The 26,144-nt window shown below is 37.2% G+C and overlaps 1 protein-coding gene across 11 annotated transcripts in view; it reads right to left on the reverse strand.

The window, feature by feature from the left end:
- The window catches only part of EDIL3 (EGF like repeats and discoidin domains 3), an 818,524-nt gene that overhangs the window by 640,951 nt on the left and 151,429 nt on the right, over positions 1–26,144 (reverse strand). For 2 of the 11 annotated variants that reach the window (XM_055563373.1, XM_055563412.1), the window contains exon 3: positions 4,654–4,812. The exons of the other annotated variants lie outside the window; for them this stretch is intronic. The gene's annotated coding sequence lies outside the window, so the exon portion shown is untranslated. The remainder of the gene's footprint in view (positions 1–4,653; positions 4,813–26,144) is intronic. 11 annotated transcript variants of the gene reach the window in all.

Here is a 26,144-nt window from a genome sequence, read left to right on the forward strand (position 1 = left end):
AGAGATCACAGTTGAAGGTAAGGGTTTTGAGTTTCTAACTTAAGTAAAATATAATTAAACTATAATTTTGAAAAGTCAGATTGTTATAAACAATGCAAAATTTTAGCATGTAACTTAAAACAGGTACTGCATTTTAATTTTCTCAGGTCAATTTTCATCTATGCTATTTTAAGTCTCTGAACTCTTCTCTAAGCTGGCTTTCAAGCATTTAGCATTAATATTTGTTTGATGGCTTTAATATTATTAGGGCCACAAGAATCTCATCTATTTCAAGCCCTATTGCTCAAGCACCAGAATTTATGTTATTTTAAAATCATTCTGTTAAGTTGCTTAAACATTTTTATATTAATTTTTGGGTATTTGACTTATAAAATTCAACAGGAATTAATAATAATTTAAACTATTTTTTAAAATGTAAATTATACATATTTTTGAAGCTTTTCTCTAAATATTCAATTTTATTTTGCAAATACATTGGAGATTAATGCAAGCATTTTTCAGAAGAAAAAAAAAATTCAGCCCTTTCAGGCTCTAACAGAGCTGCTGATAAATTAGTTTGGTTAGTGGCTCCATAGATTTCTAACCTAACATCCTAAAATCAATTAAATTCAGAAGAGACTTAGTCCATCAAAAGTGGTTAGTGAGCTCTAACAAGGAGAGGTTCGCTGTTCTCATCAGACTTTACTGATAACCCTTAGTAACACTAGCTGTAGGGTAAACGGACATCGTTTCCATGTATAACAGTTCCTATATTTGGCTGTCAGTTAGAACTTCCTAAAGAGCTTTGGTGAAAAAAAGAAAAAAAAAATGTGCTCAGTCCATGCCTTGGACCAACTGCGTCAGATCTGAGAAGGTGTGACCTGTGTTTGGGGATGAAATGGCAACCCACTCCAGTATTCTTGCCTGGAGAATCCTGAGGACAGAGGAAACTGTTGGGCTGCTGTCCTTAGGGTCACACAGAGTTGGGCGTGACTGAAGCGACTTAGCATGCATGCATGCATTGGAGAAGGAAATGGCAACCCACTCCAGTATTCTTGCCTGGAGAATCCCAGGGATGGAGGCACCTGGTGGGCTGCCATCTATGGGGTTGCACAGAGTCGGACATGACTGAAGCGACTTAGCAGCAGCAAGCCTATGATGATAACTTTTGTTTAGAAATATTTGATCATCTTTATTAGATAATTCAAAGGAGTTAGTATTACGTTTGTAAGAATTATTAAGTATGTAAGTTTGTAGTATTAAGTTTGTAAGGTGTAATAATGGCATTGCAATTGTAAAAGAAAATGTCCTTATTTCTTTCGGAAATGTACAGGAGTGAAATAACATGGTGTCACTCTCTGGAATTAATTCCTAAAACATTTTAGCAAAGAATAACAGAGAAGAAAGGTGATCAATAAAGGAAACATTGCAAAATCTTTGTAATTGGTGAATCCAGGTGTTTGGCATATTAGACTGATAGATTATATTATTGTTTCTGTGAATTTTAGCATATCTAAATAGAAAAAGTGTGATCATTGATCCTCATTATTTGTGGATTCAATATTTGCTCACTTGCCACAATATACTTGTAACACCAAAAGCAATTCTCCTGGGACTTTGCTATCATTTACAGATTTGCACATTGTTGAAAAATTTGCGTTCCTCAACAGCACACTTTCTCAGCTGGGTGTAAACAAGATGATGCTCTGCTATCTTGATTCAGCTCTCATATCAATGGTTTTTATGCTATTTAGTGCCATGTTTACCATATTTTTGTGCTTTTTGTTGATGATTTTGCTGTTGAAAATATTCCCTAAGAGTATTGCTGAAGTGCTGGCTAGTATTCCTAAGTGCAAGAAGGTTGTGAGGTGCATTATGGAAAAAAAAAAATATATATATATATGCTAAACAGACAAACTTTGTTTAGTCATAAGTTAGTGCTGTTAGTCTGGAATTCAATGTTAAGTAACAATACATATTAGACAAGCTTTCTTTAAACATTTAAAACATGGTTATGTATTGTTGTACTGAGGAAACAAATGTATGGCTTACATGGCCTTAATCCTATTTCACCCTAAGAACAATTGTTTACTATTTACTAATTTAGTGTTTGTGGTGAATTTATAGAACATAACTACCTCAAGTAAGGACTGACTGTATATATAAAGTGCCTAGACTACATACTCACTCAAAAATTTTTGAATTCTCCAAGGAGTCAACAGAAAATGCAAACTAGTACGGTTTATTATGGTATTATTGACATCACTAACAGGAGTTAAAGGTACAGAGGGAAGTCAAATGGCTTGGGGTGTAGGAGGATCCCAGGCCAGAAAATGGGACAGACATTACTATTCTTTCCCCATCACTGTCCACATACAATCCCATCACTATTTTCTCTGGACATCATTGGACAAGTAATGTCTCCACAATCCATCATTTCCTCTATCATCACTTCTGGACTTCCTGAATAATTTCCTAAACATTCTTCTCATCTACAATAGTGTCTTCCTCACATTCATTCTAGTGACAAAGGCTATCATGATTCACTACCTAAAACTGCCACCCTAGTTAACATCATTCAGTGACCCCAAGGGACACACGAGGATTCTTAACTTCAGTCCAAGAATGATGTTCAGGAGACCAGGAGCCCGTGAAACTGTATGCAAAATGCTAAAACTCTTCTAAGTGTCTCCCGTCCCAACTGGAGAGGATATACTGCTTTTTATAATATCTGCAAGAAGTCTGATCACATATCATTACCAAAAATATAATTTCCCAACACTCTTAACAAAGTCTGGAATGACTGTCATAACCTCATTCCTTGCTACCTGTTTAGACCTGTCTCTCATCGTGCCTTGTTTATGCTGCAGCAGCATAAACTTGCTGGGTCCCCAGCACATACCATGGCTGTGCTCATCATAACCACACTGGAATGATTTTTGATTGCACATTACTACACATTACTTGGTTATGTCCTTTTCATTCTTAAGGACACCCTTATTTAAAATTTGAAAGTAGATGAGATGGGCTAAAATAAGTAATAAAAAATCAGTGTATCTGAGCAGAGTGGGAGAGGGAAAACGATGTCAGAATGCCAGAAGTACTGAGGAGCCAGATTATGTGGAGTTTTGTAAACTGGTCTGGAAAGTTTGGGTTTTATTCCTGTGTGATGGAAAGTCATTAGAGAGTTATAATAAGGGAGTCCAAGGTGAACTGATTTCAAAGTTTGAGAACATCATTCTGATGTATAGAGAATAGACTGTAGGTAAAGTGATGGGCTGAAGTAACAAGATAGACTAGGAGGATATTGCAAAAATCCACTCAAAATGACGGTAATTTAGCAAGGATGGTAGTAGCAGAAAGATGGAAAGAAGTCCCTTTATGAATTTAGACTGGGGTACATTTTGGAGGTCAAGTTGACAAGGGATACTGATGAACAGGACATACTATATGTGGGGAAATGGAAAGACTCTTAGGTTTTTGACTCTAGTAATTGCATGGAGGATTGTACCATTTATTAGGGGACAAAAGAAGAAAGGAAACATGACTCCCAGTCTTCTTGCCTGGACTATTTAGTGGATAGTAATAAGCATGACATAGATAAGTAACCCATAAGGAAGGACAGGTTTTTTATGGGGCAGATTGTGTTTATATTTAAACATGTTCTGTTTTAGATATCTGTGAATGTCTAGTTTGGGAAATCTAACTCTAACTCTAGGGAAGTTTTGTTTTCAAAGAAAAATTAGGGAAATTTGCTCTAAAAGCAATATTTTTACCCTGATGATGTTTATGAAATAACTCTGTGGACACAATAAACTATTGTGGAGGTTTTGAACCCATCCTGAGAAAGATTCATATTTAATCAGAATTATCCATACAGTCCTTCAGACTTCTTTCTTATTGAGCTTTTATGAGTATTGATGGTAAGGATTTATACACACCTTGAGTTATTACAACTAATCCATTTTAAGCCATTGACCTTCTGTAATAAATCCTTAACAAAATCCTTTAAATGTTATAGGCTGTAATTTTAAAATCTTGATAATGAAAGAGGACAAACAGCTAGAATTCGGAATCTTGAAAAAAGATGATAGAATTTGGCCTTTCATTTTTTTTTCTTACAATAAATGTGGAATACATACTTGGATTTACCATCACTTCAACAGTATGCATTATGACTCAAATTCAGTTATCTCATAGGATATCTCATAGTTATCTCATACCTTTTTCAGTTTTTTCTTTTCTCTACTCCTTGGGTTAAAGTTGCTACATTAAGTGTCATTTTGACAGTGCTTTGACTCCCTTCTTAGCAGCCAGGTATGAAATCCAGACGTGCTACTGACATTTCCAGTTGGATGTCTAAAAGAAGCTCAAGCTTCCCTTGGTCCACACAAGCTCCTGCTTACTCCTTGTAGTTACTACCATCATTTTCTGCCCCATAGGTGCCTCCATTCACTTACCTAAACTTGCTTAAACTCACTCACTGAAAAGCCCTGGCTGACTTCTCATTTCCAACCATCAGTATCTGCAATTCTGGGCTTGAAGACTATTTCCTCCAACTGAAGAAACTCACTATGAAGCCAAGACTGCTGCAGAATCACCATCCAACCAGTGACTAGGTGCGGATAAATGCCTCCACTTTCTCACTGTCAAGGCAGGATATTTCAGAGTTACCTGTAGTGCTCTGTCCTGACAGGGCAGGAGACACAAGAGATGCAGGTTCAATCCCTGGGTTGGGAAGATACCCTGGAGAAGGAATTAGCAACGCACTTCAAAATTCTTGCCTGGGAAATTCCATCAACAGAGGAGCCTGGAAAGTTACAGTCTATGAGGCTGCAAAAGAGTTGGACACGACTTAGTGACTAAACAACAACAAAATCAAGCTAACTTCAGACATTCTTTGTCATCATCTAGCTTAACAGAACATCCACAGTGGCAGCCTTCCTTATTTCACCTCCATATGTCCCTATTTTTGTTCTTGAAATTTACCAAATAGACGATTTGCATTCAAATGCTCATGAATCAAGGGAGTGCCTACGGTGATGTTTCCCTACAAACCCACTATTCTTGGAGTCTTTCCTGTGTCAGCCAATGACAACTCCAATTCCACCAGTTGCTGGGCCAAAGACCAAGGTGTCCTTAATTCTCCTTTCTTCATACCTCAAGTTGGCTTAATCAGAAAATCTTGTAGCATCTGTTTTAAACATATCTAGAATTTGACCAATCATCTCTACCCTTAGTGACTATCAGTCTGCTTGCACTGCCTACAAAAGTACCCCAGACTGAGTGGCTTAAACGGCAGATATTTATTTTCTTACAGTTGTGGAAGTTGGAAGACTGAGATCAAGATGCAGGTAGGGATATTTTTTCTGAGGCTTCTCTCTTTGGCTTGCCTTTTTACTGGGTCCTCTTCTCTATGAACTCACATCACTGTTGCTTTTTGTGTGTCCTTATTTCTTCTTACAAGGACACCAGTCACACTGGTTTAGGGTCCACACTAACTGTCTCATTTTAACTTAACTGTCTCTTGGAAGGTCTTATCTCCCAACAGAATCATGTTGTGAGGTACTGGGGAGCAGGGTTTCAACATATGAATTTTAGAGGGACTCAATTCAGCCTGAAAGAGTGACCCAATTTTGCTGAAGACATCATCTTTTTCTGCCTAGAAAAGCAATCTCCTCTTAACTGTCTGCCCTACTTCTGCCCTTTCTTACGGTCAATTCTCAATACGACAGCCAGAATTTTCCTATTAGCACTCTACTCAGAACTGTCTACCGGCTTTCCATCTGACCTAGAATAAAATTCTGTGACAAGCAAAATCTACACTGGCCCAGGTTCTTTCATCTCCTGACATCACACTCTATTATTCCAGTCTGCATTCCAACACTCGTCCAGAACACTGACCTCCTTGTTACTTGAGCAATCTTGGCTATTCCCATCTTAGGGCCCTTCCATGTTATTCCCTTTACCTAAAATTATATTCCTGCAATATATGTATGGCTATATAAATTCCTCCCTGCAGGTCTTTACTCAAATCTCATCTTAAGTAGGCCTGTCCTGGTCACGATACAAAAGATCTCAATCCCTCTCTGACACTTCCTGGTTTTCATTATCCTTAGCACTTATCTTCTGGAATATTATATATTTTACATATTTAACTGCTTTATTTTCTGTCTCTCTCATTAAGTTATAAAGCTTCTTGAGGGCTGGAATATTTTTTAATTCAGTCTTGATACTTCAACACCTAGAGCCATGCCTGCAACATAGGTGTTCAAAAAGCATTTGCTGCATGAAAGAATGGGTTTTTAGCATAGTAGTAAAATAATCACTGTTATAAGAATTCAATCTGATACGTATTTGTATGAGAGCCTCATAGCCTTTCATGCATCTCTTTGACATGGCTCTTATATATAATAGACTAAAATAGCAGAAAATAAAACAGCAAATTGAAAGGCAGCACACTCAGACTGGGCAATTCAGAAAGGATTCCCAGAATGATATCACCATATTGATGCTTAAGAGAAAAAGATATTCATTCATTCAACAATGATTTAATGATTGTTATTAATGTACCAGTGACTCATTAAAAGCTTGGGTTCAGTTCAGTCGCTCAGTTGTGTCTGACTCTTTGCAATCCCGTGGAAAAGCTTGGGTCGGAAGACACAGAAGACTCTGGCCTTGTTTAGGAAGGTTACACAGTCCATAATTTTCCTCCTATTGTTTTGAAGTTGTAATTCCTAGCTTTGCATGGTTGTGAAGGAGGAGGAGAAGGCTGAGGATGAGGTTTAGGAGGAAAAAGATGAGAACAGAAAGGAACAGGAGGATCAATCACTCACAGATTAGTAGAACTAAATTTTTAAGCAAATAGAAACATAGAAAGTAATGGATTTCTTACAGGCTAAACAAGGAAATGTACTCCTCTCACACGCTAGTAAAGTAATGCTCAAAATTCTCCAAGCCAGGCTTCAACAATACATGAACCGTGAACTTCCAGATGTTTAAGCTGATTTTAGAAAAGGCAGAGGAGCCAGAAATCAAATTGCCAACATTCGCTGGATCATTGAAAAAGCAAGAGAGTTCCAGAAAAACATCTATTTCTGCATTATTAACTATGCCAAAGTCTTTGACTGTGTGGATCACAACAAACTATGGAAAATTCTTCAAGAGATGGGAATACCAGACCACCTGACCTGCCTCTTGAGAAATCTGTATGCAGGTCAGGAAGCAACAGTTAGAACTGGACATGGAACAACAGACTGGTTCCAAATCGGGAAAGGAGTACGTCAAGGCTGTATATTGTTACCCTGCTTATTTAACTTATATGAAGAGTACATCACGGGAAATGCTGGACTGGAAGAAGCACAAGCTGGAATCAAGATTGCCGGGAGAAATATCAATAACCTCAGATATGCAGATGACACCACCCATATGGCAGAAAGTGAAGAGGAACTAATGAGCCTCTTGATGAAAGTGAAAGAGGAAAGTGAAAATGTTGGCTTAAAGCTCAACATTCAAAAACTAAGATCATGGCATCCGGTCCCATTACTTCATGGCAAATAGATGGGGAAACAATGGAAACAGTGGCTAACTTTATTTTGGGGGGCTTCAAAATCACTGCAGATGATTGCATGGTGACTGCATGGTGATTGTAGCCATGAAATTTAAAGATGCTTACTCCTTGGAAGGAAAGTTATGACCAACCTAGACAGCATATTGAAAAGCAGAGACATTACTTTGCCAACAAAGGTTCGTCTAGTCAAGGCTATGGTTTTTCCAGTGGTCATGTATGGATGTGAGAGTTGGACTATAAAGAGAGCTGAGTGCCGATAAATTGATTCTTTTGAACTATGGTGTTGGAGAAGACTCTTGAGAGTCACTTGGACTGCAAGGAGATCCAACCAGTCCATCCTAAATGAGATCAGTCCTGGGTGTTCATTGGAAGGACTGATATTGAAGCTGAAACTCTAATACTTTGACCACCTGATGTGAAGAGCTGACTCATGTAAAGACCCTGATGCTGGGAAAGATTAAAGGTGGGAGGAGAAAGTGACGATAGAGGATGAGATGACTGGATAGCATCACAGACTCAATGGACATGAGTTTGAGTAAACTCCCGGAGTTTGTGATGCACAGAGAGGCCTGGCATGCTGCGGTCCATGGGGTCACAAAAAGTTGAACACGACTGATCCACTGAACTGAACTGAACTGAATCAAGGAAGAAATGAAAGAGAACAGTCCTCTCTCTAAAACCAGCCCTAATATGATGCCTTGAAACTTTCTTCAAAGGCCCATATTGTGTCTTACCTTTGTTCTAGCTTTGCATGATCAATATCCAGTTTATTATAAGAATAGCATAGGGAAAAGCAACCATAGTAAGTTTATGGTATTCCTACAGTTGGAAGGAGTACACATTATGGAAAAGGAACTTTTTAAACTAAAGGCAATTCTATACTTACAAATATAGATTTCTTAATACATGGTTTGCTATCCTAGTGAGAAGTGAGCTTGATTTTCTTTCTGGGTATATGTCTTGTGTGGGGAGAGTGTAGACTAACTAGAGGAAAAAGACTTAAACTCAGGGTATGATTATCTCAGGCCCAATGTTTCCTCACAGGCACATAATAATTGCTGTTAGCAATGTACTTTTCTAAAGTTTAAAGCTATAGCATAAGTAAAATAAATGTTTATAGATATCAGACCTTACAGCTAGTGAAATTGAAACAAACATTCTTAAGTCGCTCCTTAGAGATGCACACAATTAATTGAAGACAGATAATTGCATGTGTAATGGCTTCTTGTACACTAAGTACCTGTTTACAAATCAAATTATTCAATTTGGAGTCTCAAGTGTGTGCTGTCTATGCTCGATTAACCCCTTACGGCTATGCATAAACACCTAGTTTGTGAAGATGTGGCCTTAATAATATCTTTAAGATCATTTAGATTATAATTTAAATTTAAATCTGTGAAGTAAAACTCTATGATCAATTCCTAAGTAAAGAAATGTAACATGTCAAGCATTTGCTATTATTGTTTGAGGCTCAGAGGTTTATTTGTAAAACTTGTGTTTAAATAAGTCCTCCTTTCAAGGGACATCCCCCTGTAAAGAGATAATGAAAACATGCTTTATAAAAATCTGAAAAGGCAGTTTTCTAAAAGCATTTGAGAGCCTTAACCAAGTTTCTTTAAGAAAACTTATTCTAAGCATGAAAATTAGGTGCATTAGAATTACTCATGTAATCATTCCTTCACATGAATCATATGGCACACAATATGGAAACAGCCATGGAAATGCATAAAGAGAAAGAAGACGTGATTCCTGCACACGACACATGATTAAATGCATCAGGTCCATAACACTAATGCTTTAGGAGGGATGGACATGCTGCTGAGCTCAAACCCTGGTGTTACAGAGGCCCTAAAATCAGCTCCATACCTCAGGAAATAAGCAAACAATATTTATGTCATCATGTTTAGCCTCAGTTTTCTCATTGATAAAGGCAGAGCAACCTAGTACCTCACTCAGGTAGTAATGTGAGAACAGAATGTCTAGCACATTCTAGAAAATCACAGAAAAGCAAAATCTACTGATAAGTTAAGAAAAAAAAGTTTTTTTCTATTTTTCCATGACTTAATATCTATCATCTTTATAGATGGGTAAAACTATATTAAAAAAAAAAAACAAACCTCATAATGGGTAATTAATGCCATAGGAAAAGTATGATTCTTTTGCAGAGAGGGAATAAAAAGCAGGGTTAAGATTATGAATCATATAGTGAAGTTAGATTGTTCCCTTGAAGGTTATGTGAACATATGGCTAAACAAACAGCAGAATAAGAGGGTAAGTGGTCAAATTGTAGAAAGTATGCACTGGATAAAAAAAAAAATTACATTTGCTACTGTTTTAAATATTTGAAGCTGTTTTATAGATTTGAGTTTCAGACCAAAAAAAAAAAAAAAAGGCTTTGATAGGAAGAATATGAAAAACACAGGAATAAAAAATAATATGAGGGTTTTTTTTTAATTTCTATTTTGTATCAGACTTTCCACCTTGAAGAAAAAGTTCAAATCATTCTTTTCTCCAAGTAAAAACAAAGGAAAATCATTATAGAGCACTTGGGATGAAAATAGAGCACACACTATTTTTATATTGTTCTTTAAATAGGTTCTCTTCAATAAAAGAATTTAGTTTGCTTTTTAGTGGCAGTAAATACAAATAGATATCGCCGGTATTAGTTCTCCCAGGTGTAGGAGACTTGATAGGAGACTGTTAATTTCTTGAACATTACCGTTTTTAGTATTCATTTTGGTGACTGAAAATTGAATGTTTGAATTGGGTTCAGTTTGTTAGGAATCTATACTCATTTTACTTGGCTTCTGAAATATAATTGGATTATATGTGAGACAGGCTCAGGAAAAACAAAGCATTTATGTGGTTCATTTTCACTTTTTTTCTTCTCTCTCTCGTTTCTAACCTTCCTTCTCTTCTCCTTTCCTTGTTACTTTCCCCTCTCTCTCCCCCTCCCCCTCCTTTTATTTATTTATTTTTTTGCTTATTTCCAAAGAGGGATAAACAGTGTTTCCTATTTACACTGTTTTCTTAAAAGGAAGAAATGTCTGAAAAAGTTATTTTTCATTACCGACAACTTTTTCCCAAGATGATTTGACTACCCATGTTTAATATCTACAGTAAATTAAGTTCAAATAGAAAAGACTGAATCTTTTATTACAAAATGACTGTGGACTGCCTAACTCTAATTGCCTATGTCCCTGTTTTTGTGGTTAGATAGAGAACATACACTGAAAAATAACCATACACGCATTGCATGCTTTGTACTGCTCTTTGGGAATTACACTTCTGATGGTAACTGCACATTTCCAGCGGTGATCCAAGGCATTAGGCTTCTGTGCCCCTTATGCTTCACAGCCTTTTCTGACTCTAATAGACAGCCTTTTTCCATGTTGAGCAGTCTATCTCTTTCTCGTAAATGCCTTGGGTGGTAAACTGAAGTGTATGCTAAACAGTTAATGCTAGAAAAGGATAGGACTGCAACTCCACTGGATGTAAGAGGATTCATGAAAATATTACAAATTGATCAAGTATTCATTATTGGAAAGATGATATTATTTTATAGTAACTATTCAAAACACTAGGCGGTTGGCTCTATTTCTCTCTGAGATAGTGGAAAATAAATGGGAAAAGAATCTCATTCACTCCATCTGTCTCATTTAGCACCCATTGTATCCCTTTGTAGTATAATTCAAAAATGTTACTTAGAGCATAGTGGTAATGGAGAAGAAAAGAGTACATTTGAGAAAATTGAGGCATAAAACTGGCAAATAACTATCTTAAAAATATTGTGAAAGAAAAAAATGGATACTTGCAGAAAATTTATATTGGCAGAACAACATTTCTTTTAAAATGTGGTTCAGCTTCTTAGATACAGAAAAATGTGACTTGTTGCCAAAGGTCCTATTATTAATAAATACGAGAAAATCTGCAGAAGCACAGAGTAATGGCAAGTGTCTTCAGTTCTCTGAAACAGCGTGGCATCACAGAATCTGACTGTTGCTCTTTTTCTTTTTTTGCTTTCTTAAAGAAAATGTGATACTGGAAATTCCTTATATTTTACCATCAGTTCTGCCAGTGAATATGTAAAGTAACAATATTCCTTGCACTAACATGAAGACAAAATATAATCAAGGTATCTAACCTACAGAGGTCATCTTATTTACTAAATGTAATGGATTTTTTTTTATATCTTACCAAAATTAAGAAATAAAGTCTAACGTTTTTAATGTTTAGCTACCACTTATCATTGTGTATCAGAATTTCTTAGTCCTAGGATTTATTTTGTAACATGACAATATTCTGTGTTCATCTTTATTTGGAAGTAATATCTGTTTTAGGGACTTCCCTGGTGGCTCAGTTGGTAAAGCGTCTGTCTACAATGTGGGAGACCCAGGTTCAATCCCTGGGTCGGGAAGATCCCCTGGAGAAGGAAATGGCAATCCACTCCAGTACTACTGCTTGGAAAATCCCATGGACAGAGGAGCCTGGCTACGGTCTATGGGGTCGCAGAGTCGGACACGACTGAGCGACTTCACTTTCACCTTCAATATCTGTTTTAAGTGAAAGTATTTAGATGGGAAACAGTGGAAACAGTGTCAGACTTTATTTTTCTGGGCTCCAAAATCACTGCAGATGGTGACTGCAGCCATGAAATTAAAAGACGCTTACTCCTTGGAAGGAAAGTTATGACTAACCTAGATAGCATATTCAGGAGCAGAGACATTACTTTGCCAACAAAGGTTCGTCTAGTCAAGGCTATGGTTTTTCCTGTGGTCATGTATGGATGTGAGAGTTGGACTGTGAAGAAGGCTGAGCACCGAAGAATTGATGTCTTTGAACTGTGGTGTTGGAGAAGACTCTTGAGAGTCCCTTGGACTGCAAGGAGATCCAACCAGTCCATTCTGAAGGACATCAGCCCTGGGATTTCTTTGGAAGGAATGATGCTAAAGCTGAAACTCCAGTACTTTGGCCACCTCATGCGAAGAGTTGACTCATTGGAAAAGACTCTGATGCTGGGAGGGATTGGGGTCAGGAGGAGAAGGGGACGACAGAAGATGAGATGGCTGAATGGCATCACTCACTCGATGGATGTGAGTCTGGGTAAACTCCGGGAGTTGGTGATGGATAGGGAGGCCTGGCGTGCTGCGATTCATGGGGTCGCAAAGAGTCGGACATGACTGAGCGACTGATCTGATCTGATCTGATCTGATCTGATTTTCAATACACAAATAATAGGGGATGTGCTCTATGTTTCTACATACAAAATAATGCACTGTAAGGAATGAGAGCTGGAGATATGTTGACAGAATTAGAGAAATCCTAGTTTTGTATAAGTTCTGAGAAAAGCCCTATTAGGAAAGATTTTCTATAACTTTAGTGTTCTCAGTAAAGCAATGTATTTACTATCTACCCTTCCATATCTAAAAATACAGTCATATCATTCTAAGCTAAATTTATCAGAAAAAAAAAATAGGGCATTTTGGTCTATTATTTTAGTGAATAAACTTGCTACATGTTAAATGATTTTTCACATATTAGATATACAACAGAAGTCAGTATTAAAATTATAGTATGAAAGGTAAAACTTGCATCAAAAAAATTATAGTTTAAGCTATGGGATAGTTTGATGGGTAATCATTGTAAACAATAATTATCCTGTTATAATTTAAATAGCTGAAGAACATGAGAATGTTTACTCAGCTATTATATGAGACACAGCATGTAAAGATTAACTTTAGTAGAACTAAGGGGATCAGTAATTTACTGCTGTTATTATGTCTGTGGGCTTCTCTTGTGGCTCAGCTGGTAAAGACTCTGCCTGCTATGTGGAAGACCTGGGTTCAATCCCTGGGTTGGGAAGATTCCTTGGAGAAGAGAAAGACTACCCACTTCAGTATTCTGGCCTGGAGAATTCCATGGACTGTACAGTCCATAGAGTCACAAAGAGTCAGACATGATTGAGCAACTTTCACTTCACATTATGTCTGTAGAATTAAACAACAAAAAATAACATTTTTCAAAGGAATATATAAATGTTTGTTTTTGGATATACTAGTATTGGGACTTCCCTGGTGGCTCAGAGGGTAAAGAATCTGCCTGCAGTGCAGGAGACCTGGGTTCGATCCCGGGGTTGGGAAGATACTCTGGAGAAGAACATGGCAACCCATTTCCAGTATTCTGGCCTGAAGAATCCCATGGACAGAGGAGCCTGGAGGGCTTCAGTCCATGGGGTCACATAGAGTTGGACATGACTCAGCAACTATAGTACTATACTAATATAGACTTTCTCTAATATTAATTATGAAGTTCAATTTTTTTTTCATTTTTGCAATTGTCTTTTTTATTGAAGTATATTTGACTTACAATATTGTATTAGTTTTACAGCATAGTGATTCAATCTTTTTATGGATTATAATTCATATAAAGTTATTATAAAATATTCACTATGTTCTCTGTGCTGTATACTACATTCTCATGGCTTATTTTATACCTAATAGTTTGCATCTATTAGTCCCCTGCACCAAACTTGCTGCTCTCCTCACTTTTCTTCCCACTGATAACCACTAGTTTGCTTTTTGTATCTCTGAGTATATTTCTGTTTTTTTTTTTGTTTTTTTTGCCTTAAATGCTAATTTTATTTTTATTTTATTTTATTTTTAAACTTTACATAATTGTATTAGTTTTGCCAAATTACTTTATTTTTTAGATTCCATATAGAAGTTAAAATATACAGTATCTCTCTTTCTCTTTCTAACTTATTTCATGGAGCATAATACCCTCGAGGTCCATCCACATTGTTGCAAATGGCAAAATTTCATTCCTTTCTTATGAAAGAATAACATTCTACAGTGTGTATATATATACAGAACACCTTCTTATTCACTTATCTATTGATGGACACTTAGATTGCTTCTATGTCTTGGTTATTATAAACAATGTTGCTATGAACACTGGCGTGCATATATCTTTTCAACTTAAGGTATGTACTCAGGATTTAAAGGGCTGGCTTATAAAATAGTTCTATTTAAACCAGTTTACACTTCCACCAAATGTAAACTAGAGTCCCTTTTCTCCAGATCCTCACCAACACTTGTTGGTTCTTTTCTTTTTGACACTAGCCATCTGACAACTGGGAGTTGAAATCTCACTCTGGTTTTGTTTTGCCTTTCCCTGATGATCAGTAACGTTGAGCATCTTATCATGTGCTTATTAGCCATCTGCGTGCTTCTTCAGAAAAATGTCCGTTCAGGTCCTCTGCCCATTTTCGAAAAAAAAATCTTTTAATTGAATTGTATGCTTTATTTCTATTTCTTTGCTTCTATTTCTGTGCTATTCTATTACTTTCTCAAGTTCTGTTAGCATTTTTATTCTATAGCTTTGAACTCTTTATCAGGTAAATTATCGACCTCAGTTTCATCAGGGGTTTTGAATGTGGCTTTATTTTTATTAGAAACATACTCCTCTGTCATCTCAAATCGTTTGACTCTGTTTACTTCAATGAAATTAGGGAAAACAGTTATGTATCCCCAAGTCCTTATGTGGGAGCATGTCTATGCAGTTGATGTATGCCTAGTGACTTTGGGGGAGAGCTGGGTCTGCGGTGAGCACAGGCTGTCTTCTAGAGACTGCTATCAGCCACCAGGGATGGGAGCCAGGGCTGGAGTCACAGGGGTGAGCTCCAGAGCCAGCTGTGAGCTGGGACTTCTCTTAGGCTCAAGGTGGTCAGAACTCTATAGGAAGTGGAGGCTGGGCTTGAGGGGGTGGAGTAGGAGCCATGAGGGCGCTGGGCTTTTCCCAGCATGAAGGAAGTCTCCTCCCTGGTCGGGAGCATGGCCCAGTCTGTGGGCTTGGAGCAATACTTCTGAGGTGACTCCATTTCCTCCCCTGGTATGTATGCTCCCTTAGTTACAGGTGGGCTCGGAGCTCTCGGAGCTGCACTTCTGTGGAGGCTTTGCTTTTCCCAAGTGCATGGATACCAGAGAACTGGTGGTCTCCAACTTGGGGGGAGCAGTGCAGAGCATGAGGGGCTAGAGTGGGAATCCAGTGTAAGCAGGGGAATGCACTGGGGTGGTCCTGGCAAGCTGGCCAAGTAGAGGGCCATTTTCAATCACCTGCCCCTGTGCTGAGACTGGAGGCAAGTAAGTGTGTGTACAAACTTCTCAAAGTACAGTCTCCATTTCCTAAGGTCCTCCAGTATGACATACTGGATTTCAAACCAGCTAAGGGGCCCAATGTCCTGGTGTCAGGGTCCAGGGTTGCTGCACCTAATATGAGGTGTGGACCCGTTGTTTGTTAGGGAGGATTCTGTGATAAAGCCTTCTTCTTCTGAGTCACTTGTTAGGGCTGTGGGTCCTGACCAGAATTGCTTCTCATTCCCCTACCCCTACCAGATTCTACGTGGTTCTTTCTTTACAGGTTTGCTTGTAGATGAGACATTTTGCTAGTTTTCTGGTCATTCTCTGAAAGAGTTGCTGTCTATACACAGCTTTGATTTTGATGTATTCCTGGGGGGAGGTGAGTTCAGGGTCTCTCTTATCTGACATCTTGACCCTACCTCAGTTCAGTTCAGTCGCTCAGTTGTGTCCGACTCTTTGCGACCCCATGAACTTCAGCATGCCAGGCCTCCCTGTCCATCACCAACTCCCAGAGTTTACCAAAATTCATGTCCACTGAGTCGGTGATGCCATCCAACCATCTCATCCTCTATCGTCTCCTTCTCCTCCTGCCCTCAATCTTTCCCAGCATCAGGGTCTTTTCAAATGAGTCAGCTCTTCGCACCAGGTGGCCAAAGTATTGGAGATTCAGCTTCAAGATTAGTCCTTCCAATGAACACCCAGGACTGATCTCTTTTAGGATGGACTGGTTGGATCTCCTTGCAGTCCAAGGGACTCTCAAGAGTCTTCTCCAACACCACAATTCAAAAGCATCAATTCTTCAGTGCTCAGCCCTTTTTATAGTCCAACTCTCACATCCACACATGACTACTGGAAAAACCATAGCCTTGACTAGACAGACTTTTGTGGACAAAGTAATGTCCCTGCTTTTTAATATGGTGTCTAGGTTGGTCATAACTTTCCTTCCAAGGAGTAAGCGTCTTTTAATTTCATGGCTGAAATCACCATCTGAAGTGATTCTGGAGCCCCCAAAAATAAAGTCTGACACTGTTTACACTGATTCCCCATCTATTTGCCATGAAGTGATGGGACCAGATGCCATGATCTTCGTTTTCTTAATGCTGAGCTTTAAGTCAACTTTTTAACTCTCCTCTTTCACTTTCATCAAGAGGATCTTTTGTTCTCCATTACTTTTTGCCATAGGAGTGGTGTCATCTGCATATCTGAGGTTATTGATATTTCTCCCAGCAATCTTGTTCCAGCTTGTACTTCTTCCAGCCCAGCATTTCTCATGATGTACTCTGCATAGAAGTTAAATAAGCAGGGTGACAATATACAGCCTTGACGTACTCCTTTTCCTATTTGGAACCAGTCTGTTGCTTCACATCCAGATCTAACTGTTGCTTCCTTACAGATTTCTCAAGAGGCAGATCAGGTGGTCTGGTATTCCCAACTCTTTCAGAATTTTCCACAGTTTATTGTGATACACACAGTCAAAGTCTTTGGCATAGTCAATAAAGCAGAAATAGATGTTTTTCTGGAACTCTCTTGCTTTTCTGATGATCTAGAGGATGTTGACAATTTGATATCTGGTTCCTCTGCCTTTTCTAAAATCAGCTTGAACATTGGAAGTTCATGGCTCACGTATTGTTGAAGCCTGGCTTGGAGAATTTTGAGCATTACTTTACTAGCGTGTGAGATGAGTGCAATTGTGTGGTAGTTTGAGCATTCCTTGACATTGCCTTTCTTTGGGATTGGAATGAAAACTGACCTTTTCCAGTCCCGTGGCCACTGCTGAGTTTTCCAAATTTGCTGACATAGTGAGTGCAGCACTTTCATAGCATTATCTTTTAGGATTTGAAATAGCTCAACTGGAATTCCATTACCTCCACTAGCTTTGTTCATAGTGATGCTTCCTAAGGCCCACTTGACTTCACATTCCAGGATGTCTGGCTCTAGGTGAGTGGTCACACCATCATGATTATCTGGGTCATGAAAATCTTTTTTGTATAGTTCTTTTGTTTACCTCTATTCTTCATTTTTTAAAACAAATGATTTTGTTCTCCTTATATAATTTTTTTTAATTTGGGGAAGATTTGTATTCAGATATGTCCATTATTTTCTGCATCATGCTTTCAAATGGATGAGATTCTTCTTACTGATCTTTATTCCACTGATTCAAATTTTGCCTCAGACCCCAAACTGGTTATGAAAATAAAACCACTATTCACCAACCCTGAATATTCACTGGAAGGACTGATGCTGAAGCTCCAATATTTTGCCCACCTGATGTGAAGAACCAACTCATTGGAAAGACCCTGATGCTAGGAATGATTGAAAGCAGGAGGAGAAGAACACAGCAGAGGATGAGATGGTTGCATGGCATCACCTACCCAAAGGACATGAATTTGAGCAAACTCTGGGAGATAGTGGAGGGCAGGGAAGTCTGGCATGCTGCAGCCCATGGGTTTGCAGAGTCAGACAAACTTAGCAACTGAACAGCAACAATTCACCAATGATTTAAGTAATGATTCTGCTTTTCTCTTTCTATTTTAGGTTCTTTAGCCATGATTTGTAGAGCAAACAATGCTGAAGATTTAGGCGAGAAGTATGCTTTGTGCCTAATGAAGAAAAATTCAATGAGATGGGCTTGTAAGATGAAAATATTTTGAGAAAAGTAATAGTGTTATTTTGTTCCCTGACTGTACCTAATGGGTTTACAGTGAACACACTCTTCTGTATTAATATATTCTCTCCAAGTCATTCTTCATCTATTCTGCCAACATAAAAGTGCCACCATTTTAAATATCACTTCCTCCATACAAATTTTTTACTTTTTAGATTATAACATCTGGAAAACAACATAATTCTTTAACATATCAATAAATACTTTTTTGAAGATGAATAATCATCTCTTATTTATTTTCCAGAGAAAATGCAGAGGTTAATTGCATTCTAAAATATTTCTGAGTCATGAAACAAACATGATAACACTGAAGCCTTAACAGAGTATGAATAAAATGAATATAATATCTTTAAAGTATCTTTAAGGTATGACCTCTTCATCACCATTATTTATCAAAAGCAACAGTGATGGGTAAACAAGTGTATAAAAAACAAAGTGTGAAAATGGTTTTTGAGAAATACTCTGCAAACATGTTAGAAACATAGGTGTAGAGATGAAAGTATAAGTCTGTTTTTAATTGGAATAAACATATTGACAATATTATAAGAGTAGCTAGCTAATTTATGCTCTTCAGAATCTGAGATAGATTAGAGGAAAGCATTAGGAGCAAGAATTCTCTGTCCATAGATTCTCTAAGGAAGTGGTTCCCAACCTTTTTAACACCAGGGACCAGTTTCGGGGAAGAAAACTTTTCCACAGATGGGGTGGGGAGGGTGGGAAAGTGGGGGGTGTTGTTTCAGGATGATTCAGCTGAACAGTGGGAAGCTGTAAATGAATAGAAACCTTCCTTTGCCCTCTGCTCACTTCCTGCTGTGTGGCCCACTTCCTAACAGGCCACAGGATTTGAGGACCCCTGTTCAAGGGGGTACAAAGAAACATTTAAAATTTGTATGTGTGCATTATTGGATTTGTTATTTTATTTCCACTCTGGGTTTTCAGAATTTTTCACTTATCATTACATTCTAATTCACTGTTTCTTATATTTGAAAAAAATATACTTATCACTTTTAAAGGAAAAATATCATGAATCCATAGTACTGACATAAAACACTTAAATTACAATGGTACTTACAATAGTATTTAAAATGGTAGAAAAATAAAATCAGATGTAAGACCTTTATGCTTATAGCTCTTACAAATTATAAAGTCAAACCATTTTATAAATTAAAGATAAACTATAAAAACAATGTAAATTTTATTTGACAAATGTTTTACTAAAATTGCCTTTCAAGATGTGAATAGTAGCTTTTAGGCACTGGCTCATCCAAACTGTACTAAAATTTTCAACTACAAACTATACTAAGATTTTTATATGTAGAGCAGTGACACTATTTATTATTCTCTTGGTGTGAATTGTGTTATTGTGTCCACTCTTTTGTCCCTCCTCATAAGCTTGTGCCATTGTGGTATTATTGCTAACTCAATCACATAATAAATACAAATGTAGTCTCTTAAATACAGTGATATTTGGTATTAGGCATGTAGATGATCCAATATATACTAAAAACCTATTTTTTAGGGATTTTTAAAAAATTGAATACTCAAGGATATCCAAAATATGCTTGGAAAACTTCAGAGAACCTCAGAACTCAGTGGAAGAATATCAAATCAGTTATAAACAAATTATTGAAAAACATATTTTAAGAAATTACCACCTATCAGACTAAAATATGCATCACAGAAAATAGACAATGTCACAAAAAATAAAACAAACTATAAAAACAAACAAAATTCTCCAAACAAAGAAGAAAATAGTGGGGTGGGGGGAGTTTGAAAGAATAAGAAATCAGAATGCATAAAAATGAAAACTATGAAACTGCAGATACAACACAGATCCTTTTATTTTCTTCCTTTCAGATCAGATCAGATCAGTCGCTCAGTGTCTGACTCTTTGCAATCTTGGAGAAAGGGAAATAAAAGATAGTGTTCATTTCAGGGATAAGGCTGGAAGGAAATTGGAGTCAAACTGAAGGTGGGCTATGGTTCGGACCTAATGCAGAGTGACTAGAGCTCAAAGAAGAGTGCTCTAGTCAATTCAGAACTTAAGACAAAGTGGAAAGAAAATGTTCAAAATTATTTTGGGGAGATTCAGTTTTTTTTGGCAGCCAAGTCTTTGTCTTTGATGTGAATTGACTTCTATCTAAACTTGGGATGATTTTCATTCTCCTTTATTTTCCTATTTTTAGTACCACAAAGCAGAATTTCCCTATTTTTGCCAACAGAAAAAGAGCTGCCCTGCAGGAGAGAAGGAAGGACCTTAACTGTATGATCTTACTGCAGAGAAGTAGGACTACAGCAGAAATAGAGCCTTCCTGGTGCTCTGCAGGAGAGTTACCTCTGTAGTAGCCCAGGCTGGTGCTTTACTTCAATGGCTACTGAAATGCTAATTCGGCTGTGGTTTAACACAAAGGGTTTGTAGTAACATCAGCATATATTTCAACTGAAATCTTTTTATGACTTCTCCAAATGTGAATATTAGGTTGACATTTCAATTGATATTACAATTTAAAACAAATTCAACTGTCAAACATTTCACTGGACAACTCTATTCCCAAACTGCATGTAAATTGAAGTAAAATGTAAAGTAATAATAAAAACTTGTGAAATATTTATCTGTCTTATATTTGCTATGTGCAAACTTCTAAAAATAGATTCTTTATTTACCTGTTTCAATAAATTTCCTGTTTATGAAACTAAAAGCAATAACCAAAATAATAGGATGTAATTATCATACTTGTGTTTCCTCCCTATGTGTTTCCTTTAATATATTTAACATAGATGTAATCTATGTCCTTTGAATTTTCCTGGTTCCCATGAAAAATATATCACCAGTAGCTTTCATTTCATTCTATAGTATATCAACCATAACTACAACTAACTTTTACCACTGAATTTCACTATAAAAAATTAGATTAAAAGAGAAACCATGAAATATTGAAGAGCAAAACAAATACAATATATAACCACTCAGATACCATTATTGTTAACATTTTTACTTATGCTTTTTAGAACTTCATTTTCCTAAAGATATGTGTATATATCTATTGTTGTTTAGTCGCTAAGTCATGTTTGACTCTTTTGCGACTCCATGGACTGTAGCCCACCAGGATCCTCTGTCCATGGGATTTCTTAGGCAAGAATACCAGAGTAGGTTGTCATTTTATTCTCCAGGGAATCTTCCCAACCCAGGGATTGAACCTGTGTCTCCTGCTTGGCAGGTGAATTCTTTACCACTGAGCCACCTGGGAAGCCCGTGTGTATTATATGCATACTTATAAAAAAAATTTTACTAGTTTCCCTAAAATACTCCCTGGACTCTCACTGATTCATGCTCATCGTGTTCTTTTGAAAGCACCCATGATGCTCTGCCTGAGAGCTTTTCTCTTCCCCAGGGAACAGTTCTTAGCTAATAATAATGGGAATTAAAAGATGAAGAGCTCAGCTTTCTTGAAATTCAGGTGCAGTATCTTTAAGATATTGTGGTGGCTCACTCCTGTGAGATGCAGAACTCTTCTAAAGAACAAAGCCTGGAGAATTTGCCATTAGTCTGACAGAGCTCAGTGAGTTTCTTCTCACCCAATCTTCTTTCCTCCTCTGCACTGTGGTCCGAGTGCTCTTCCTTCTAATTCCTCCTACTCCCCTTTATTCCTCATAGATGTTTCCCTGATTAAATCTCTTTTATATCAAATCCTATTGTGGCTGCCTTAAAAAACCTAAAACAAAGGTAATGCCAGCGGTAGTTAGAGGAAACAAGAGGTAAGATAGAGTTTGGAGATTGGCCAACCAATCATCCTATGGCCAAAGAGGAGACCACTGGCATGGCAAGGTCACCATTAAGCCAAACTATAGATGCCACCAGGGCACTCTGGACTCCTGGTGAAAAAAGGAGCCACCATCTCGGCCAGAGTAATAGATGCTCCTAAGCATGAGGTGGCAGAGCTGCTTTCATACAGCTGGGGCAGGTAGAAATATTTATGAATCCTGGGTGATCCGTATGTGCTTCTCAGTACCCTCAGGCCTAGTTTAACTATGAATGAACATTTGCAACAATTGTGGCTCAAGAAGTCATGATTGCTAAGGGCTTAGGCCCTCAGGAATGAAGTTTTGGGTAACAACACAAGGTTAGTCATCCAAATCTTTCAAGGTAATAATAAAGTGAGGGCGTCTTAGAGAGGAAAGGGGAGGAAAGTGGAGTATGACTCATGAACCCAAGACAGACTGCTAGAGCTGGCATTATCAATCCTTCTCTTCTAAGCTTCTCTTCAAGAAGAGAGGGCCACAGCAACCGTGATGAAGTTATTCTTTGAACTTACACTGAAAACTGGCTCTGTGCAGGGCAATGAACGGACTGCAGAAAATACATTTCTCAGATCTTATGCTCCAGGGATGAGAGCTGACCCACAGTTCTGACTGCTACCTTCCTGAATCCAACACTGCTTTTATACTGCAGCCATACTTCCCTAGGGCTGCTCTAAGCACGGACTGAGCATGGTGGGTTACTAATGTCAGCCCTTTTGAAATCACTGATGACACTTCTAATGAGTAGTACTTTCAATGTACTGAAACTCAGACTTTTACTGCTGTTTGAGACTTTTTCCATTCAAATTATCTTTGTTTTCCCTTTTCCTTTCATAGGTATCTTACCGTCACTGTATTCCAAATGTTCTCCCTGCCTATTCTTTCTCCTTCACTTTTATCCTTCATGGGGATTTCTCCAATAAATTCATTGCCCATTTTGATCTCAACTTCTCAGAAAAACCACAAATTTGCCCCATACTCTCCTAGAGGGTCCCAGGAGGAAGTGAGCTTGGTTGTCCACAAATAATATTGACTTACACATTAACATAACCTGTTCTGAATTCTTTCCATTCACTGTTTAATATCCTTCTTCCTCACTCAGTCTTTCTCAAAATTAAACTAATGAGATGGTTTTAAAGTAAATCTACAGTGTCCAAGACTCCTGTCAAGTGGTGGAGCCCAAGTCTTCTCCCCTTGAGGGTAAGCTGGAATTAATAACACAGGTCTGATGAAGAGAATGTAGCAGAAATGATGGTCTGATCTGCTAACAGCCAGAAAGAAACTAAGGCCTCCTGCCAAGAGCTATGTATTTGAGACCTTCTAGAAGTGGTCCTCTCAGTTAAGTCCTCAGAAGACAGGGCTGACATCCTGATTGCAACCTCAGGAAAGATTCTGAGTCAGAACTCCCCATCTAAGCCATCTCTGTACTCTTGACTCTCAGGAATCATGTGAGATAATAAATGTTTGTTGTTTAAGATGCTATGTTTTAAGGTAACTTGTTACATAACAGATAAGTAATACACACTTAAATTTAATACATATATTCAAATCCTTATCTCAAGATTCATTTCTGGAGGAATATACACATGTATACACACAGTCACACACACAGGTGTATGTGGGTTTCTCAAATAAATAAACCACTTAGTATCAAGGGTTTATTTTTCACTACCATATTTTGAGTTATTTCAAAAATATCTGTATATTTCATTATTAATTAGTAGTCACTCCATAGTGTTCCACCCAAAGTTCACATGTTTTAAGCATGTTCTTTTTTATGAGAAATTGAAGATGTTTCTCATTTTTAGGCTCTGGTATACTTATAAAAAATGAATATACTAGTTGATATATAACTAGTGATTGAAAATATAAAACATTTAAATCACTTGTGCCTTATTCTGTGACATAATTCATAATTACAGTCATCTAGCAACTATAATTAGAGCAAAGGACAGATGGTAAAGGTTTAAAAGGATGTATTTTTTTTAATTATGTAGGCTGACAAATAATTTATCTCCATCACAAGTGTCCATTCATTAGCTATTCCACTGAGACAGGGTCAATGAAATTTTAAGATGGATAGATAGAATTAGTAACTCCAGTATCTAAACAGAAAGTATACATCTACTATTAAAGGGGCAGCAAACAATGCCATGATCAATTGCTGAAGTTTTAGTTTTATCTCACATATGATAAAACTTTCCAAGTAGTCACAGAATTTCTTATTTTTCTACCAAGAGTAATAAAAGATAAATTAATAATGTAAATAATATTCTGGATATATGTCAATTTCTCCCATTATGTGTGGCTCCTCTGCTTGAAAGTAGATCCATCGCAAATAATATTAAACTCAAAGGAATTTTATTGTGAGATTATTGGAGAAGCTTCTGGAAGTGGAAGAAGAACTCACTAGACATGGAAGACATCAAAAGACAAGGGCTCCAGTAACATCAGTTTTTAATTTCTTGACTTTGTTTTCTAAATGTAGGTAGACTTGCTCTACTTTTTGATCTATAGCACTTCTAAGCAACAGTAAACCATAAACAACAAAAAAATTAACTCAGTAACCAGTTATTGAGTACATACTAAGTGCCACGCTTTATACGTTATGCTTTGTAATCCTCACAGGAGCCCAGAGAGGAGGAAATGACAATTCACTCCAGTATTCTTGCCTGGAGAATCCTATGGACAGAGGAGCCTGGTGGGCTGCAGTCTATAGGGTCACAATGAATTGGACACAACTGAGCATGCCCTAACACATTGAAAAAAGTGCCCCAGAGAATAACTACTAAACCAGTAGTTACATATTTACTGACTTGACTTTCTGAGTACCAAGTTCACATTCATAAGGAATGTACTGTTTGCCTCAGTGTGGATCCATCCCCACATCTAATCCAGTTCACTATACCTGGAGGACTGGACCACGTTGTGCTCAAATTGCATTTCCTCTTTAAACAAAAAGGATAATGGGAGGAGTACAAGCCTTTGCTAGAAATATAATAAGTGTGGTAGTATATGGACTAGCATATTAAACAAACTAGAAAATGTGACCAAATACCAAATTTTTGCTTGATTTGGAAGAGTCAATGAGGGCACCTTTTTTGGTTTTCAATGAGAATTAGTAAACAAAAGAGCACTGAGTCTTTTTAAAAAAGAAATATGCTCTTATCCAAGAAATACAATGATAGTAATTTTAATTTTACAATATTTAAAAATGAGTACTCGAAAATCAGGAGATATTCTGTGCTATGGATCAATTTTAAATTACATTTTAGGGTTGGAGGGCAGAATTCTGTGTAATATTAAACATTCTTGAGGGTTACATTTGATGCTGAATAGAGCACCTGTGCCAGGATTTAGTGTAAATCTATGACTTGGTAGAAAGTTCAGGAAGGATTATAGTGAGAGGTGAGTAAAGCATATTTTATAGCCACTTACATAAATATCTGTCCTCAAGACTTTAAAGTGGTGTGAATTATGTGTCAATATAGTCATGTACTCTCCCAATATTTCCCTAGTATCTAAAAGAGTATAAAATTGTTAGTCTAGGTAAGGATTATATTTTGCCCACCAATAGATAAAAAATGGTGATTAGCAAAGTTCATTATTATATAGGAAACTAAAAATAGACCCAGATTGTTTATTGGTTTAGTATTTTCCTGATGTCTTTCTTCCCTGACAATGGCTAACTTTATTCAGTATGTAATGAAATTTAGTAACAGTGTACAGATTTAATTAACCTAGCTACGATTATTATTTTTTTTGGGATAGGAGAAAAATCCTAACATTCCAGACATAGTCAAGATAGCCCCAAACTGAACAACAAATGAAGACAACTTTCAAAAATAAAGGGAATTTGGAAAGCATAATAACTTAAAATGAAAAAAAAGAGTTTTTTTTTTAAATTTTTTTCATTCTTTCTTCCAGTTTTGAGGGTCAAGTTAAAAGCTATATACTGTAGAACTACTATTTATACCTAAACCTGTGTAATCTC

This window comes from Bubalus kerabau, chromosome 1 (genome assembly GCF_029407905.1).
Source record: "Bubalus kerabau isolate K-KA32 ecotype Philippines breed swamp buffalo chromosome 1, PCC_UOA_SB_1v2, whole genome shotgun sequence".
NCBI lineage: Eukaryota > Metazoa > Chordata > Mammalia > Artiodactyla > Bovidae > Bubalus > Bubalus kerabau.